Genomic DNA, 20,141 nt, shown 5'->3' with positions numbered 1-20,141 from the left:
CATCCCTATTTTATTGATATGAAAACTGAGGATCACATTAATAAGCTTGCTAAAACTCACGTAACTAGTAAGTGGTGGAGCCTCAGATAGAGAACAGATTTTCTGACTATTGTTGCAGCTCTTTCACTGCTCAGTGCTCCCACTCATTATCACTTGAGGTGTATTTCATAAGGTTTGAAATTATGGCTCAAAACCTTGTTTTATCTCTCATTTCATATCTTGAGACACCATTTAAGCAACTAGACTTAAATTGGAAGATAACAAAGGAAATTATCAACTAGGAGTACTTAAATTTTTCCAAATAAAGTAAAGTCAGTTACCACTGCTAATGCTTGTGCATATATGCAAATAGTTTCAGGTGCATGTGGATTATTATACATTTGTATGTAAGCACCTGTGCTTACTGGAGCATTTGTTTTACATTTGCTATCTAAATTGGTAGACTATGATTTTCTGCCAGCACATAAACAAATATATCATGCAAATATGTAGGATGGGAATGTATGAATAATCTGAAAATTTACATCTTGAAGAAATGAAAGCTCTTATATTGGTTTCTGAAACACACTGATCTCAAGACCAATAGAGTACTACATAATTTCAATAAATGTTGAAAAATACGTGTCACAAAATGAGCAAAAGAATTACAGCTCTTTCACCTGTAAGATGAGAATATAACTAGATAAAATGTGGAAAACTTCAGTTGTTTTTAAGATAAATCTTTGTGTATATTAATTTTCCTCAAAAGAATGAAGTTAAAAATAGCCATATTGTAAGCATTTCTTTTATTACCTTCAAACTCACATAGGTAAGCCAAATTTCTGAGAAGGCAGAGAGTAATTGCTGAGCTGAGAATTCTTTGAGGACAAGCATGCATTTGCTTATTTTGTATTTTTATCCCCCAGCACTGCATGTGGCACAAATACGCATCTACAGTATAAATACCTGTTAAATGAATGAAGGGAACTTGGAAATTGAGTGGAGACCAGAATTCTTATGACATGCACATATTGTTTGGTGTTGAGTTTGATATTCTCTTAACTATACAGCAGGATCTCAAGCACATCTCATAATGTTGTTTACTGAAAAAGCAGGATACAAGAGTATTCATACAGTGTGATCACAATGTAAGACTAATAAAAGCTATACAAAGAAAAATGATTACAAGAAAATTCACTGAATGGTGACTATTTGAATATTATTACTATGGATGATATTTTTCTTTTCTGGTCTGTAATTTAAACTTTTCTATTATAGGAGATTATACTGTTATAAAAATATGATAATATAATATGTAACATGTGTTATATATTATGTTACATATTATATTCTTTTATATAGCATGATTGGAGGCATAAGCAAAGACCAATACTTTTTAATATATTTTTATTGATTTCAGAGAGGAAGGGAGAGGGAGAGAGAGATAGAAACATCCATGATGAGAGAGAATCATGGATCGGCTGCCTCCTGCAAGTCCCCCACTGGGGATTGAGCCCACAACTTGGGCATGTGCCCTTGACCGGAATCGAACCTGGGAACTTTCAGTTCTCAGGCCGACGCTCTATCCACTGAGCCAAACTGGCTAGGGCAAGACCAATACATTTTTTAAAAGTATTTATTTTCTCTAAAATTGAGCCTTCTTGATTATCTTACACGTTCCTTTTAGAGGAACATAAACATGTCACATTTAGAGATAGTATCACCTACAGAATCAGTTTATGGAGTGAAATAAATTTATATGAACACAGAGTTCCATGCTACCATTTGAAATATTTCTTTTAACTTTCCTGCCAGACGTGCCATATTAGTGGAGATATCTGTAGTCCACAAGTCTTTTTTCAGCAATTTCTATATTCCAGGAGGTCCTGTGTTAGGCTTTGGTTCGTAAGTTGCTTATGGTGTTGGTTTGGCACTTTCTTAGCTACAGGTACATATGGAGGATTACCACTGTGAATTACAGAAAATGAATTGATAAATTTTCATATTAGATCACCCCATGGAAAATGTGCCAACATAGAAACATTAATCCTATAGTGTGGATCCATGCTTAGAAATAACTTGAGGCATGGATGTTGGATATGAAAGCCTTTTACACTTATTTTAGTCATTTGAAGTTCTTGTTCAACTCTTAATTTTCACTAAAACAAATGAGCTTTGTAAGCCTTGCAAATTTGACTCAAATTTTATTTGGCATCTTTAACTTAGGGAATATTTTGATACATGATGCAATTACAGTTCTCATTTAGAAACTAGTACTTTAAAAATAATCATTAAAAAACAAAAACCTGGCCAGAGTGGCTTAATTAGTTGAGCATCATCCTGTACACCAAGAGATTGCCGATTTGATTCCCAGTCAGGACACATACCTGGGTTGCAGGTTTGGTCCCCAGTTGGGGCACATGTGGAAGGCAACTGATCAATATTTCTCACATCGATGTCTCTCTCTCTCTCTCTTTCTCTCTCTCATTTTGACATTGAAAAGTGCAATAAAGTACAATAACTGAAATAGAATTCACTAAAGGGGCTGAGCATTAGATTCACATTGGTGGAAGAAAGAATAAGCAAACTTGAAGATAGATCAATAGTGTGTATACAAGGTAAAGAACAGAGAAAAAATATTTGAAGAAATAATGGCTAAAAACTTGCCAAAATTGAAATGTTTTCCCTCTGTGGAACTCAGCAGTGCCTTTTCTTCCCCCACCCCACCCCCCTTTTCCCATCAGGCTGTTACCTTTGCCTTTCTCCTAAGCTCCAAGGGCCCTTTCACTTGTGTAATTGTTCCCTGAGCCTACACAGTGCAGCTGGCTCACTTTTACTACCTCTATAACTTTGTAAATAAACTTTCTCTATAATTTGAAAAAGAAAACACAACAGCTTCACAAATTTATTGGAAAACAACATCCAAGAAGCTCAATAATGTCTGATTAGGATATACTCAAAGAAATCTAAAACAGATACATCATAATAAAAATGCTGAAAATCAAAGACAAGGAGAAAATCCTGAAAGCAGCAAAAGAAAGATGACTTGCCACTTACAATAGTACCTCAGTAAGATACACAGCTGATTTCTCATCAGAAATGTGGACTAGAGGCAGTGGGATAACATATTTCAGGAGTTCAAAGGAAAAAACCTCAACCAAGAAACCTATATCCAGCAGAGTGCTCTTTTGACAATAAAAACACCAGATAAATGAAAAAAAAAAAAAAAACTGAAATAATTTGTTCAAGACCACCATATATGAAGTACTAAAAGTTTTTCCGACTGAAAGTGACTACAAACAGCAATTTGAACCCACACAAAGAGCACTGGTAGAGGTCATTGTAAAATGTAATTATAAAAGACAATTTAAATGCATATTTCTTTTCCTTCCTTAACTGATTTTAAAAGCGTTTGTATAAAACAATATGTATATAATTTATTGAGCCAGTAACATATAGAAATGTCTTATATTTGCTAAAATTAGCACAAAGGTAACTGAGACCAAACCTATTAAATGAAGGATGTGACTCCAGCTAAGAACTCGAATCCTCAAGAATACAAGAGAACCAGAAATGATTAATAATATAACAAAAGCTATCAGTATATATAGTTGCTCTTCTTTCTCCAAATTCTTTGAAAGATAAAATTATATAAGGTAATAATTAAAATGTATTGTTGGACTCTAAACAGTTTATAGACATATATATAACAATAATGCCACAGAAAGGAAAGGAATAGCATTCTATAGCAGTAACAACATTTATATATCTCACTGGAATTAAGTTAATATAAACCTGGAGCTGATTCTGATAAGATGTATACGCTAAGTAAGCCCCAGAGCAACAACTAAGGAAATAATGTAGAGAACTATAAAACATTTGTTGAAAGAAATTAAAGAGCTAAATAAATGGAAAAACATCCCATGTTCATGGATTGTTAGACTTAACTATGGCTAAGATGGCTGTACTTTCCACATTGATCTACAGATTCAGTGCATCACCTTTTAGAATTCTGGGTAGCTTCTCTTTTTTTTTTCCCCCTTACCTGAGAATATTTTTCCATTGATTTTTAGAGAGTGGAAGCGAGAGGGAAAGACAGAAATATAGATGTGAGAGAAACACATCGATTGGTTGCCTCTTGTACACGCCCTGAACAGGGCCGGGGCCGGGGTAGAGCCTGCAACCGAGTTACGTGCCTTTGACTAGAATCGAACCTGGGATCCTTCAGTCCACAGGCCAACGCTCTATCCACTGAGCCAAACCAGCTAGGGCCTGGGTAGCTTCTTTGTAGAAATTGACAAGCCAATTCTGAGTTTCATATGGAATTGCATCAAATGCAGAATAGCCAAAATAGCCTTGAAAAGAACAAACTTGGAGAACTCAGGATTTCCTTACTATAAAGCAACAATAATCAAGACAGTGTGGTATTTTCATGAGGATAAAGATAAATTATATATACATATCAAAGGAATAGTATTAAGAGTCCAGAAATGAACTCGTGTCTATGATCAACTAATTTTTGACAAGAGTGACAAGACCATTCAATAGGGGGAAAGAGTCGTCTTTTAACAAATGGTGTCGGGACAACTATACTAGTGTAGCCGCATATAAAAGAATGTAGTTGAACCTTTACTTCACATAAAAAATTAACTCAAAAGGGATCAGACCCAAATGTAGAGCTAAAGCCCTAAAACTCAGAAGAAAACATAGGGATACATTTTCATGGCAGTGGATTCTTAGATAAGACAACAAAAGCACAAGCAGTGAAAGAAGAAATAGATAAACTGGACTTCATTAAAGTTGATTTTTGTGCTTCAAGGGCCCTTATCAAGAAAGTGAAAAGAGCCCACAGAGTGAGAGACAGTATTTGCAAATCATATATCTAACAAGAGACTTGTATCTAGATTCTAGAATATATAAAGAACTTGATAATAAAAAAACAACCCATTTTAAAAATGGGCAAAGACATTGAATAGACATTTTTCCAAAGAAGATACACAAATGTCCAATAAATATATGAAAAGATACTCAACATCATTGATTATCGGGGAAATGCAAATCAAAACCACAATGAAATACTATTTGCACTTACTGGTATAGCTAGAATAAAAAAGTCAGAAAATAAGTTGACAAGGATGTGGGGAAATTAGAACCCTCATGTTATTGGTGGGAATGTAAAGTATGCAGCCACTTTGAAAAATAGTCTGGCAGTTTCTAGAGTGACCATATGACCCAGCAATTGCACTCTTAAGTATCTACCCCAAAGAAATGAAGATATGTGTCCACACAAAAATATACACAGCAGCATTATTTATAATAGCCAAAGGATGGAAACAGCCCATATAACCATCAACTTGTGAATGGATTAAGAAATGTGTCATATCCACATAATGGAATATTATCTAGCCATAAAAAGATAGTAACTGATAAGTGCTACAGTGTGTATGAGCCTTGGAAAAATGCTAAGTGAAAGAAGCCAGACAAAAGGCCACATAATGTATAATTTCATTCATACAGATGTCTAAAATAGGAGATCTGTAGTGACTGGAAGTAGGTTAGTGGTTGCCCAGGGGCTCTGGGGAAAAGGGAATTGGGGAGTTACCGCTAATGGCCATTGGATTTCTTTTTGGGATGATGAGAATGTTCTAAAATCAGGTGGTTGCAAAATGTGAATATATGTACTAAAAACCAGTGATTTGTATACTTTAACTGAACTTTATGATATGTGAATTATATCAATACAGTTGTTATTAAATATTAGCAGGTAACATACACTATATGCCCATCATCACTCCAAACACTGTATGAATATTAACACATTTAATCCTCACAACAAGGCTATAAAGTAGGTACTATTATTTTTATAGATGAGGAAACTAAGGCACACAGAAATTACAGTAAGTCCTACTTAACATCACCTACAGAGTCTGTGACTTGAAGTAAAAAGATGTATAACAGTCACTTTTACCATAGGTTAATTGTTATAAGTAATATTTAAGTTCCTATGGCATCTCATCAACATTCTAATAAAATGGCATAATTCAAGGAGCTGCTGTACTTGCCTAAACTAGTGTGGTGGGAGGCCATGATTCAAGCCTACACAGTCTGGCTCTACATCCAGTGTGCTACACCATACTGCCATTCATTAAAAATTGAATTAACTTGTTGTATAACATGTGAATCAATTCTATTCATTTTCTGATTTTAGGCATACAAAATTTGATACTTGATGTGTGGCATAAAGAGCTTTGACGTTGAACTAATTATCAGCATTAACAGGAAACAGAAGAGCATACTTTGCAGTGTAAGTGACTGGATAGGATAACTAGTGAGGATATCTAGTGTCCGCTCTCCCCCTAAGCAGGATAGTACTTGACATACAGGAGTCAGACATGCTGAAGATTTCTGTTTTTTTTCTTTTTACGTTCCTCAGATTATATTTTGACCAAAAATGTGAAGTTTCTTTTTCTGAGCAGTTAGCTCTTTTCTTCCTTACAAAGTTTGATCACATACTAAGGAAAGTGGAGAATTTGTACATCTTTACTTAAAAACTCTTAGGGACCTGAGAGAGTTCTTGGCTGACCAGACATTCCCATTGTCCCAAACATCCCCATTTATAAATGAAGAGCAGAGAGGCTGACTACCCAAGGTCACAATTAGTGAGTGGAAGAGGTGGGATTCAAATCAGGTCCTCTGTCTCCTTTTCTGCCTTCAGTCATCATCTTTGCGGGGTTCTTCCTCGGGGAACTCAGAGGACCCAGAATATCTTACAGCACAGTGGTTCTTTCTAAGGTATCTCACACTCTGACTGAAGAATTCAGTATGGGAAGCTCACAACTTGTTAGAATGCTTGTACTTTATATGAACTCTAAATCTGTTTTGGTTGATCATCCCCTTTGCCCATATCCCTCTCTGCCTCTGCCTTTTTCCACCATTTGACTTGTCTTCCTACTTCCTTTCTGCCACACTCTCTCTGACATTTACTCCCCCCGCCCCCACTTATTGCCCTACACTCAACATTTATCAAGAAGCTTTTTCTGGCTAAATTCCCTATAATTAATTTCTTCAGTATTTTAATACACAGTTTAAATTGCTATATATATACATTACTTATTCATTTAACATATGTTCAATCTCTAATATTATAAATAACTTGAGTCATGTGCTCTTAACCCAATAGACTTCTTGTCACTTGGTTAGAATTTATTTCTCTTGAATAATTTGCATGTACTTGAATTTTAAACTGGGAGTTTTGTACATATCCTCTGTATTGGCTGTGTGCATAGGGGTATGGCCAGGCCTTATCATCATCCCAGAGAAAGACAGGTCCTGCAAACCTCCAAATATCATGCCATCTCTTCTACAGTCCCCATAATAATGATAATTGTGTTTGTTGAACACTAATGAGTCAGATGCTGAGCCAGATTTTATATAAGTATATCATTTAATCCTCATAGAGTCTTGTAAGATAGGTGCTGTGTACACAAGTGCTCAATAATGGACATTCTAGATTCTAAATGGACACTATAGAATCCATAAAATGAATATAAAATTACAGTGTTATATTCATAACATCAGTTCTTTCCCTTCTCAAGTGGCTTTGCCTTTAAAAGGCAAATACAGATAAAAACTTCCTAACCATATTAACCCTGTATAGAATATGTCTGTTAATATTTCTTGATTTGTTTGTCCATCTGGCCATCTTTATAATATAACTAGAGGCCTAATGCATGAAATTGGTGCATGGGTAGGGTCCCTAGGCCTGCCAGGCGATCAGGGCCAATCTGTGGGGTGACTGGCGGGACGATCGGGGGTGGAGGGGAGGCCCTGCTGGCACCTGCCTTGGCCAGCCTGGTTCCACTCACTGCTGACCCCACCCCCTGATCATGCTGCTAGACCAGCAGGATGATCGGGTTGTGGGGGGGGGGGGGCACTGGCACCCGCCTTGGCTGGCCTGGGGCCTGTGAGCCGGGGGCAGCTCCTGCGTTGAGTGTCTGCCCCCTGGTGGTCAGTGCACGTCATAGCGACTGGCCATTCAGTCGATTTGTATATTAGGCTTTTATTATATAGGATGTGCATTAGCCTCTCTTCTATGCCAAAGCACTATGCTAGAGAGTTTTTAATATATCATCTCATTTAATATTTGTAAGCTTTAGATCTTACCCCTGTTTTTAGAGGTAAGGAACTGAGGCACAAGTGTTTTAAAGAAATGCCCAAGATCATATAGCCATAAGGGGCAAAGCTAGTGTTTAAACCCAGCTGCTTTCTTTACTTCAATTGTGCTGTTTCCCAATAAGTAACATATAGATGCCTAATGCCCTACAATATATGTTCTCTCAGATGCTATCTATATTAAGTAATGATAGTAACACTGTGAAATGATATATTTCTGTCTTACACATGAGAAATTTTAGCTTCAGATTAAGTAAATCAGTTCAGAAAATAGAACTAGGGACTAGAAAGAACCCAAATAATCTGTTTTTCTGCTTTTTCTGCTATGCCTTTGAAAAACCTCTAAAATCTTATAACTGTCTCGTTGAAACAACTGACCTTCCCTCTTGTTTCTGTTCCTGGCTATCTTAGTCTGCTCAGGCTGTAATAACAAAATACCATAGACTGGGTATCTTAAACAACAGAAATTTATTTTTCACAGTATTAGAGACTAGGAAGTCCATAATCAAGGTTTTGGCAAGGTTCATTCTGAGGCCTCTTCTCTTAGGGTGGCTGTCATTTCACTCTATGATACATGACTTATTTGTGCAGAGAGGGGAGAGGAGAGGTTGTGAGCGAGCCAGCCCTCTGGTGCCTCTTCTTATAAGTGCACTAATTCCATCGGACAAGGGCCCCACCATCATGATCTCATCTAACACTAATTACCTTCCAAAAGCCCCATCTCCAAATACTATCACATTAGAGGTTAGGGCTTAAAAATATGAATTTAGGGGGGACACAGACATTCAGTCCATAACAACAGTTTACAGTCAGTTATTACATGCCTAGAATACTAAAGCTGAGAACACGGGATTATGAGATAGAGTAACTAGTTCATAGTGAGTAAGTATTGGGGGGGTAGATGGCATTGGAGACAAAGTAAGGAAATTCCAAAGAGACTGTATGTAGAAAGTCTTCGATACATTGAAAAAGAAATAAAGGCAAAGGGCTGTAGAAGGCAGTGAGACCAGGATCTATATCAGCCACCAAGATATGTGACAGAGCATCCATCTTCCAGCCTTGTTAATATACTACATAATCAAACTATAGCTTGTGCTAAGAATTCACTAAAGATTAAATGAGATAATGTTTTATTATTTGGTAAATTCTAATATGCAACAAATGATGGTGCTTCTGTATTTGTCCATATATTATCTTAAAATACTTAAATATGTTTTGCATAGGTGGTGGGAAGAAGGGCTTTCTGAAAAATAAAGACTTCAGCTTAAGCAATAAGAGAAGTGGAGTTGGCTGGTACTATAGTTGAAGAGAAATAAAAAGTTTTGGCATGCCCATTTCTGCTTTCAGTGAAGAAAGAAAGGGCAGCCGAAACCGGTTTGGCTCAGTGAATAGAGCGTCAGCCTGCGGACTCAAGGGTCCCGGGTTTGATTCCGGTCAAGGGCATGTGCCTTGGTTGCGGGCACATCCCCAGTGGGGGGTGTGCAAGAGGCAGCTGATCGATGTTTCTCTCTCATCGAAGTTTCTAACTCTATCCCTCTCTCTTCCTCTCTGTAAAAAATCAATAAAATATATTTAAAAAAAAAGAAAAGAAAGGGCAAATGATTGGTTTTGTAAGCTTTCATTTATACCTAAGCTGTTTCCCCCCCCCTTTTTTCGGGGGGGGGGGCGGGCAGGGAGAGAGAGGGAGAAACATTGATTTATTGTTCCACTTATTTATGCATTCATTGGTTGCTTCTGACCGGGATTGAACCTGCAATATTGGCATATCAGGATGATGCTCTAACCAACAGACCTACCTGGCCAGGACCTTTATTCCCATCTATTAATGAAGTCTTGATGATGCAACATGTATTTCTCAGGATTACTAATTAGCAAAGAAACTTGAGTGAAACATATAATTGTTGTTACTCTGGACTGGCTTTTCAGTCTTTACCAAGATCACCATGATATAGAACAGGGGTGGGGGATGTCCAGCCCATGGGCCACATAAGGCCCGCAAAATCATTTGGTCTCGCTCTGCCAAGACATTAGGGGTGAGTTAATTAAGTATTTGACCAAATACAGTAGGCTAATTTTTAACTTGATAATTTTGTATGGCCCTTGAATGATGTTATAAATATCTAAATGCCCTTGGCAGAGAAAAGGTCCCCCACCCCTGATATAGAACATAGCTTGGAGGACTGTATAACTGAAAGATGTACGTGTGCAAGAAGGGAAGCCAGAGATGACATTTAGGAAGTAACCTTAAGCCTTTCACAAGGACAGTATCCATTAAATAAAAAGTGAGAATTACCTGAAGTGTAAGGAATAATATTAAGCTATATATAACTGGACCCAGCTGCATGAGTATTCATTTAGAAAAATCTCATCTTTAGCTTTTTATAAAGGAACTCCAATTTTGACCTCTAGAATTCTCTAACTTTTCTTCAGAGTACATTTTAGAATTCTGGCAGTAAGTCATTAACTAATATTTTTGTAAAATACAATTTTTAAAATAGGTCTGTCTTGTGGGACTGACAACATTGTTCCAATTGTTAATTATAGTAAGCTTATTTTAGAATTTAATACCTCTCTTTGTTGTGTGTGCACACACACACTCTCACACATTCACATGTGCAGTACACAGAGGGCAAAAGTTTAGAACTATCAGATTTAGGTGGCTGACCTTAAGCTTCAGTTAAGAACTAAAATTAGATTCCTGTGGGATATATATCCAATGACATCCATCAGAGGACAGTGTAGGCATAACCTTGAGAATCCAGGGAGGCATCATCCAAGGGATCCTGCTTTAATTACAAAATTCCTTAGATACCTGATTCTTTATCTTAAAATTTTGTGTGACTTTTTGTATTGTGATTTGTAATACATTTGTTTATTTTCATGTAGAAATTCTTCCCCACTTCTACCCCCAATAAATCTTTTAATAAAATAGAGGTTAAAGAGGATGCACCCGGATTGTCTTGTGACTTTAAGTATTCCTGGATCTCTGCCACATCTCCCAGTTGAATATGCACTGTCTATTTTAAGATCGGGGTCCTATCCCATCACTGTATGAGTACTGTTAATGGAGTAAGAGCATAAATCAAGATGTGCCTAACATTGTAGACATATTGGGCCAGAAAAGGAAAGTCATAGTCCATTCTTAATAAAGAAAAAGTGGCAACTGTAAGGATAGGTATTTCATATCACTATAATAGAAGAACAGAAACATTAAGAACAAACAAACAAACAAACCCTCAATAAGTAGAACCATGTTTAATGACTTAGTCTATTTAAAGAGAAAAAAAAATAATCAGTTTTAAATAATGCCTTTCACAGGCCTTGCTTAACCCAGAATTGCTTTTAATATTAGAACATCCATTTTGCTTTGCTTCTTATAAATCATCAGATACCAGTAGAATGAAGAGAGTCAAATAAGAATTTGAGTCCCCTTTACCATTGTAGCTTTCTGTGCTACCTTAAGCAAATCACTTAACCACTCTGGGAATCAGTTTTCATATCTGTAAAATAAAAGAAATATCCCATAGTCCTGAGTATGTTTTCAGGTATCTTTTTTTCCCCATGGTACATCTAAGAATCTTTAATGTTTTAATAAACCTTATATGTTTCCCAGACTTATTCTTCCATAAAACCCATTTTTTAATAGTGTCTTTTGCCCTGCTAGTACTCATTAATATTAAGTTGTCACTATAGTCCCATCTAACTCTTAACATTCTGGTTCTGGAAATTATACTCACTTTGTTTGGCTCCTAAGTTCTTTTCTGGCATGTAGTTTTCGTAGGATTACTGCTGAATTGAACTCAGTGCTTGTGCTGTGTGTATACCCTGTCCCTCTCTCCAGCTTGAACTGGAAAGTTCTTACATTTTCCTGTTTCTTAAAATTAAAACAGACATTAGTCCTTGTCTTTTGCAATATTCTCTTTCTCTATTCACTGTTGTTTCACTTGATTACTCGGTTAATGGCCCATTTTTATTCTAAATTAATCTGTGAACCTTAACCTGAATTTTACCAACTAATAGTAAATACTTGAAAATCTCAACTTATTAAATTGTTTTTGATAAACACTGATGTTGGAGAGAAAACTAGATGTCAAATCTACCTGTAGGCTTATTATTTCAATCAGAAAGACAGCCTCCTTCAAAAATAGTGTTATTGGCTGACATCTTTAATTATAGGTCTTGTTCTTGAAAATGTATTATTTTAGCTATTACTGTGTACCATTATCTCATTTAATAAAACAACACTGTAATACAGAGGGTATTATACATGTACATTTTACATATAATGAAACTAAAGCTCAGAAAAACCAAATAACTTGCCTGGATCTCACAGGTGAAAATAGCAAAATGAAGTCTGTCTGACTGCAACTCATATACTCTTATACCATGTAGCCTCTTACTGAAGTATATAATAATACTACATATGGCACATACATTGTAGTTATAATATTTAAAAACATTTATTTATATTCTTCTAGGGCAGTGGTCGGCAAACTGCGGCTCTGTTGACTAATGAGTTTGCCAACCACTATCATATACTACCCTTTACCTCTTTGCACACAATATGCCACAATTGCCTAATCCTCACAGCTTCCAACTACACGGTAACATTTAGTCTAACAGTGGTCAGCAAACTCATTAGTCAACAGAGCGGCAAACTGCAGCTCGCGAGCCACAGTTTACCGACCACTGTTCTAGGGCAACACGTACACATTATCTCATTTAATTCCCCAACAACCCTGTGAAGTAGGTGCTATCATTTTATAGATTAGGAAATTAAAGAAGTAGACTGATTTGTTCAAAGTCTTACAACTAAATAAGTAGGACCTGGGAATTAAACTCAACTTTAATGATCTAGTGAATGTCAGGACAAAATACTCCCTAGCATGCAGTGCTTCAAAGATGTCACACTTGGTATGTATGTGTGTAAGTATTTATTCAGCATATTTGATTGCATCTTTGTACCTGTGGAAGAAAAAGAAATATATCAGACAAATCCTGCCCCTGCCAAAGCAGGTGAGACACATAAGAAGTCTCATAAATATAATTCCAGGTCAGAGGTATTAAGTGCTATGAAAGTGGTAGAGATTACTCTGGATTTAGAGGTGGAAGAGGTTACTTCCTGCTGGGAGATGGCAAAGAAGATAACATTTGCTTTGAAGATAGAAATGATTTGGGAAGGTTAGGGTTTGAGAAGACATTGCAAGTACAGGAAGTAATATGCGAAAGGCACATAGGTAGTAGAGAGAGGATTTTCTGCCTGCATCAAGGATATTGTGACACAAGTAGTTGAGTGAGTTTTGGAAATGTGAGTTATGGAGGAATTTGACTACTTCCTAGTTAATGAGTTTAGATGCGTTTTATTTGAGGTGTTCACTGTGGGACAGTTAAAAAAAATGTCTGCCAGACAATAATGTTTTCTTTTTGCTCTTGACTTTAGGAAATGAGTCCCCTCTCATGAGTGAGTGAATTATACCATCAACCAAGTTGTTCAAGTTAGAAACTTAAGAGACTCCTTGCCTCCTCTTTCTTCTCTAGCCTAGACTTCTAGTCATTCCACCAATCATTCAGTCAATTCCACTTCCTTAAAATCTCTTAGCTTTCCACTTTTCTGCCTTATTTTAGACCTCTTATAATTTTTCACTTTCTTAACACTTTCTGTCCCCTTTCTTGTCCATTCTTCCTGTTACTATCAGTGATACTCCCAACGCACAAGTGTAATGTCATTCCCCTGCTTAATACTTTGAAATAAGTTCAGTATTTCCCTCTGGATTAATTCCAAACTTTTCATTCCCTTCATCATACAATATGGACTAGTATATCTTCTCTTTAAAAAGAAAAACCTCTCTTGACCTTATTCTCTTGTTACCATCCCATTTCTCTGCTTCCACTACAGCCATATGTCTTGAAAAATATGTACTTTTCTTTCCACTTTGTCACTTCCCAAGTAAATACTCTCAGGAAACTGTTTTTACCAAGGTCATTGGTGATCTAGCATTACCAAATCCTTATGCTACTTGACCTTTTGAAAGAATTGATTAGTCCGTCTTATAAAATACATTCCTTTTTTATTTATGTTTGTTTTTCTTTATTGATTAAGGTATTACATATGTGTCCTATCCTCCCATTGCCCCCCATTCCCCCCACTCATGCCCTCACCCCCCTGGTGTCTGTCCATTGGTTAGGCTTATATGCATGCATACAAGTCCTTTGGTTGATCTCTCCCCCTTACCCCCACCCTCCCCTACCTTCCCTCTGAGGTTTGATGGTCTGATCGATGCCTCTCTGTCTCTGGATCTGTTTTTGTTCATCAGTTTATATTGTTCATTTTATTCCACAAATGAGTGAGATCATGTGATATTTATCTTTCTCTGACTGGCTTATTTCGCTTAGCACAATGCTCTCCAGTTCCATCCATGCTGTTGCAAATGGTAAGAATTCCTTCCTTTTTTACTGCAGCGTAGTATTCCATTGTGTAGATATACCACAGGGTTTTTTTTATCCACTCATCTGCTGATGGGCACTTAGGCTGTTTCCAAATCTTAGCTATGGTAAATTGTGCTGCTATGAACATAGGCGTGCATATATCCTTTCTGATTGGTGTTTCTAGTTTTTTGGTATATAATCCTAGAAGTGGGATCACTGGGTCAAATGGGAGTTCCATTTGTAGTTTTTTGATGAAACTCCATACTGTTTTCCACAGTGGCTGCACCAGTCTGCATTCCCACCAGCAGTGTACGAGGGTTCCCTTTTCTCCACATCCTCACCAGTACTTGTCATTTGTTGATTTGTTGATGATAGCCATTCTGACAGGTGTGAGATGGTACCTCATTGTCGTTTTGATTTGCATCTCTCGGATGATTAGTGACTTTGAGCATGTTTTCATATGTCTCTTAGCTTTCCTTATGTCCTCTTTCGAAAAGTATCTATTTAGGTCTGTTGCCCATTTTTTGATTGGGTTGTTTATCTTCCTTTTGTTAAGTTGTATGAGTTCCCTGTACATGCTGGAGATTAAACCCTTATCAGAGATAACATTGGCAAATATGTTCTCCCATGCAGTGGGCTTTCTTGTTGTTTTGCTGATGGTTTCTTTTGCTGTGCAGAAGCTTTTTATTTTGATGTAGTCCCATTTGTTTATTTTCTCTTTAGTTTCCATAGCCTTAGGAGCTGTATTGGTGAAGATATTGCTTTGGCATATGTCTGAGATTTTGCTGTCTGTGGATTCCTCTAAGATTTTTATGGTTTCCTGTCTTACGTTTAAATCCTTTATCCATTTTGAGTTTATTTTTATGTATGGTGTAAGTTGGTGGTCTAGTTTCATTTTTTTTTAATGTATCTGTCTAATTTTCTGAACACCATTTATTGAAAAAACTGTCTTGACTCCATTGTATGCTCTTGCCTCCTTTGTCAAATATTAATTGAGCATGGTGGTTTGGGTCGATTTCTGGGTTCTCTATTCTATTCCATTGGTCTGTATGTCTGTTCTTGTGCCAGTACCAGGCAGTTTTGAGAACAGTGGCTTTGTAATACAGCTTAATATCTGGTATTGAGATCCCTCCTACTTTGTTCTTCTTTCTCAGGATTGCTGCAGCTATTCAGGGTCTTTTTTTAATTCCAGATGAATTTTTGGAGAGTTCGTTCTAGGTCTGTGAAATATGCCCTTTGTATTTTAATGGGGAGTGTATTGAATCTATAAATTGCTTTGGGCAGTGTGGACATTTTAATGATGTTGATTCTACCAATCTATGAACATGGTATACTCTTCCATTTGTTTATGTCTTCCTCTCTCTCTTTTTCGGTGTCCTGTGGTTTTCCGAGTACAGGTCTTTTACCTCCTTAGTTCAGTTTATTCCTAGGAATCTTAATTTTTTTGGTGCGATGGTAAATGGGATTGTTTTTTTTAATCTCTATTTCTGTAAGTTCACTATTGTATAAAAATGTCATCTATTTCTTGGCATTAATTTTGTATCCTGCTACATTGTCTTATCTTCCAAAACATCACACTCCTAGATTTCCTCTTGCTTCTCTAGCTGATACCTCTTAATCTCCTTTACTAGCTCCTCTTCCCCAAGCCTCTAAGTGTTGGCATTTTTCTGGGCTCTTAGTCCTCCTTTTTTTCTGTATATTTTTCTCTAGGTAATCTCATCCATCCTTATAGCTCAAAATGCCTATACCCATATATATCATCAGGCATAGCACTGATGGTTGCTTAGGGCTCTTGCTACATACATTTTGCTTCCTACTTGACATCTCTCTAGGCATCACAAATGTAATGTATTCATACAGAATTTTCCCCAAAATCTGTTCTTCCTCCAGTCATCATCCCCTTCTCAATAAATGGCACTACACTGCTTAAGCCAGAAACCTCCCTCTCCCCAACATATAGCAAGTACTTTTCATTTTTCCTCAAAACTACGTATCAAATCCGTCCACCTCCTTCCCTCTCCACCTCCATAAATTTTTTTTATTCAGTGGCCCAGTTTCTTCCCAAATTGTCAAGTCATACTTTACCATCTGAGCATTGTCCTAACCTATATTGGGCTGCCATTTCCAAGTTCTGGGCTATAAAAGGGGACAAGAAAGTGGAGATGTATCCACTGTCTTGAAAACCCAAACCTGAAAATGGCATACAATGTGTCCACACACACCATTATTGGCAAGAACTCAGTCATCGCCATGGAGAACAGCTGAGGAATGTGGTGTAGCTAGGCAGTCAAGGGCCTTGCCATAGTTCTCTTACTATGTAAGAAGAGAATGGATTTTGGTGGACAACTACCAGTTTTCATCACAATGCCTAACAAATAAACTAAGTCTTAGATAAGTATATTTATGTGACTTTACATTATTTTCTCATTATTCTGAGATCTGAGTTAGTTTTACTACTTTGGTTATATAGTTGAAGAAAATTTATACAGAATAAAATGCATTCTCTAGTGCTTCTCAAGCTATTTGTGACAAAGGACCACACTTTTGTTTCTTTTTTGTTATTTATTTACTTATTTTTCTCTAATGGTTTCTAAATGCACACTCTAAATTTGTTATACTGGTCTCAACTCATGTACCTGTTTCTATGTGGTCTAGTAGCAAACCTTTATAGTAACTTAATTTTGCTGTCATATCCAGGGATGTGATTATTTATTTTAATGATTCACTTTTATTGTATTTTACGAAAGTACTATTCTACTGCAAATTATGGGAAAGTAAACAACAAAAAAGGAACAAAAATGTGATCCTTTATCACAAATAGTTTGAGAAGCACTGTTCTAGAGAATGCATTTTATCCTGTATAAGTTCTCTTCAACTATATAACTAAGTAGTAAAACTAACTCAGATTTCAGAGTAATGAGAAAATAATATAAAGCCTCATAAATAAATTTATCTAAGACTTAGTTTAATTAGTAGGCATTGTGATAAAAACTGATAGTTGTCCACCAACAGTTTGGTACCTTACTCTTGAGTCTAGGCTGCTGGGTCTTGCACTCTAACTTTATAGAAATAGCCATGGCTTGCTAAGTTAATGAGCATATTTAAATGGCCTTTTCTCAGACTCTTTGACTTTCATTAATTATACTTTGTAAGCATACCTAACCTTTGATTTATGACTTTAATTCATTCCTGAAAAACTGACCTGTAAGTGAAAAGTTATTAATATCAGAAAATATTTTTATTGATTTTAATGGAAAAAAGTATGTGTTTCATGATTATCTGCAATACCAAAGTAATTTTTAGATTAAAAAATATATCAGTTGAACAATGAAAACAAATTTAGAAATGAATACTTTGAAAGTAAATAAAAATATTTTTACCTAAAATATGATGGTCTGCTGTACTTGCAAACAAAGGAAGATTTGATAGTGAGTGGTGGCTGGTGAAGGAGGAATACAAAGGAGTCATTCTTTGGAAAGTGCTGGAGAGGCAGGTGGTAGACTTCAAGGCAGGTAACTTTGGGAGTTTGTGGTTTTCTTGCACTTAAAAATAGTTTTAGCACACCTGGACCAGCCACTGGGATACGGTGAAACAGAGCCTCTGTTCTCAAGGGGTCTAGAGAAGGAGTAAGATGCCCCAACAGCTCATTCTTAAAAAAGGCAAAAACTAAGTGCTGTTGCAGGCACAAACAGAAAGAAAGCAGAGGAGGAAGTGGCTGGGGAGGCTTATAGACCTATCAGAACTTGAACTAAGCCTTAGAAAAAGAGTGGAGTTCTGAATGGCAGACATGGTGGCAAGGCATGCCATGCTGAAGGGAACGGCAGGGGAAATGGCTCAGGACATATGGTTAGGGTCCTGGAGTAGGAAAGAGGATGCTGGGCTCATTACAGCTAAATTCTGTGGGCGACAATGAGCTATAGAAAGTTTTTGAAGAGAGCAAGGCATGTTTTAAGGAGAGTAAAATCAATGGGGGAAAAGTAATCATAGCACAGAAAAATTCTGTTAGGGCAAAATACAAGAACACCTTTTTTAAAAAGCAATGTGCACACTCAACAGATGGAGAAATTATAAAAAACTAGTAGCCCTGCGCACTAATCTGTGTACCAGTAGCTCACTGCCGCACTCCTGTAGCTCTCCGCCCGCCTAAATGGGCAGTTGGACATCCCTCAAGGGGTCCCAGATTGGAGAGGATACAGGCTGGGCTAAGGGACACACACACACACACACATGAATTTCGTGCACTGGGCCTCTAGTTTTTAATAATGGGCACATTATACTTTACCCTATCCCAAAACTGCATTCATTTTCAAAAATGATTTAACAATGATACTAAAACATTTAATGAAAGACCCTGCTAGTTAGTGATCAGGTATGGCAGGGATAGATAGAGTTGATATTGTTACAAACTTTTTTTTTTATAGCTTGTCAGGCTAATTTCCTTCCTCCTCTAGTTACAGAACTCTAGTACATTTTGAATTGGCTTAATTTCCATAGCTGATCTGTATGACTAGGATCTACTGAGAAAGTGCACATAGCCTGGAATTCCTACCAAAATCACAATGCTTGACCTGTAGAGAGCCCTTTTTATTTAAAGAGTTAAAGTCTGATGATAAGCTAATAAAAACTTTGTAAAATCTTATATTGATTATAGTTGTTATTGCTTTTTTTTTAATAAAATGTAATGGGTACTGCCCTAGCTGGTTTGGCTCAGTGGATAGAGCGTCAGCCTGCAGACTGAAGGGTTGTGGGTCTGATTCCAGTCAAGGGCATGTACCTGAGTTGCAGGCCCTTTCTCCACACTGCTCGGGGCGTGCAGGAGGCAACCAATCAATGTGTCTCTCTCACATTGATATTTCTCTCTCTCTGTCTCCCTCCCTCCCTTCCACTCTCTCTAAAAACCAATGGAAAAATATCAGGTGAGGATTAACAAAATATATGTGTATATATAACAGGTACAGAAATAGTTAGGGAAGAAACGGTTATACCTGTGAGACCCAGACCTGCACTTTATGGAGAAGAAAGCTGGATATTGAATTTTGAGAGAATGATCAGGGGTTCTTATATTTGTCAATGATAGAAATAATAGTTTTTTAAAAAATTTGAGAGTGGGTATGTTCTGGGTTCATCTTAAAAGAATTGTTTCTGACAGTAGTGGCAAGGTTTGGAACCAGGACTACTATATATATGTGTGTAATCTGTGCTCTGCACTGAGAGAACAAAGGAGAACTAAGATCTTCCCACACTCTGAGCTTCCCAAGCCATGTGTGCTGGCACAGGGCTACCAGAGGAAGAGGGCTTTTTAACGTTTTATCCATCCAGTAGGGACACTCTTTTGCAGTTATCTGGCCCGGAGAGAGGTGCCTTTTTGTGTTTGGCTCAAAGGCATCATATATATTAGCTAAGACCTCTTTGGAACCAACCAAACTTAGAATAATTTTAGCAGTTTTGCCTGCAGAAGATCTTTGTGGTGTCACTCAGTGATTAAATGTTATTACATGTTAGCTAAAGAGAGTCCTAAGGTTTATAAAACATGGGCCTACTGACATAGAATTCTAAATTTAGAA

General features: G+C 36.9%; 1 protein-coding gene across 6 annotated transcripts in view; it reads left to right on the top strand.

Annotated features, from left to right (window-relative positions):
• RIC8B (RIC8 guanine nucleotide exchange factor B) overlaps positions 1-20,141 on the top strand; it is a 112,672-nt gene that overhangs the window by 11,889 nt on the left and 80,642 nt on the right. The gene's annotated exons all lie outside the window — the stretch shown is intronic.

The sequence above is a fragment of the Cnephaeus nilssonii genome (genome assembly GCF_951640355.1).
Source record: "Cnephaeus nilssonii genome assembly, chromosome: 6".
NCBI classification, from domain to species: domain Eukaryota; kingdom Metazoa; phylum Chordata; class Mammalia; order Chiroptera; family Vespertilionidae; genus Cnephaeus; species Cnephaeus nilssonii.
Note: the sequence above shows the minus strand (reverse complement) of the source record. Positions and strands in the feature narration are given on the sequence as shown.